General features: G+C 49.7%; 1 protein-coding gene across 3 annotated transcripts in view; it reads right to left on the reverse strand.

Annotated features, from left to right (window-relative positions):
* The window catches only part of ZNF114 (zinc finger protein 114), a 75,858-nt gene that overhangs the window by 33,073 nt on the left and 42,332 nt on the right, over positions 1-453 (reverse strand). The gene's annotated exons all lie outside the window — the stretch shown is intronic.

Consider the following 453-nt stretch of genomic DNA (forward strand, 5'->3'; position numbering starts at 1 on the left):
CGAGCTGTAATCAATCCAGCTGTTTCTGTACCTGACTTCGGTTTTCTGTACGTCACTTTCCTTTTTCTGTCCATAAATCTTCCACCACATGGCTCTGCTGGAGTTTCAGCCTACTCTGGCCCGAGGCTGCCTGATTCGTGAATCCTTCATTGGCTCAATTAAACTTTATTTATTTATTTAGAAATGGAGTCTCGCTCTGTTGCACAGGCTGGAGTGCAATGGCGCGATCTCAGCTCACTACAACCTCCACCTTCTGGGTTCAAGCAATTCTTGTGCCTCAGCCTCCCGAGTAGCTGGGACTACAGGTGCCCGTCACCACAACCAGCTAATTTTTGTATTTGTAGTAGAGGCGAGGTTTCGCCATGTTGACCAAGCTGGTCTCAAACTCCTGACTTGAAGCCATCCACCCTCCTCGGCCTCCCAAAGTGCTGGAATTACAGGCGTGAGCCACCG

Source organism: Papio anubis, chromosome 20, assembly GCF_008728515.1.
Source record: "Papio anubis isolate 15944 chromosome 20, Panubis1.0, whole genome shotgun sequence".
NCBI lineage: Eukaryota > Metazoa > Chordata > Mammalia > Primates > Cercopithecidae > Papio > Papio anubis.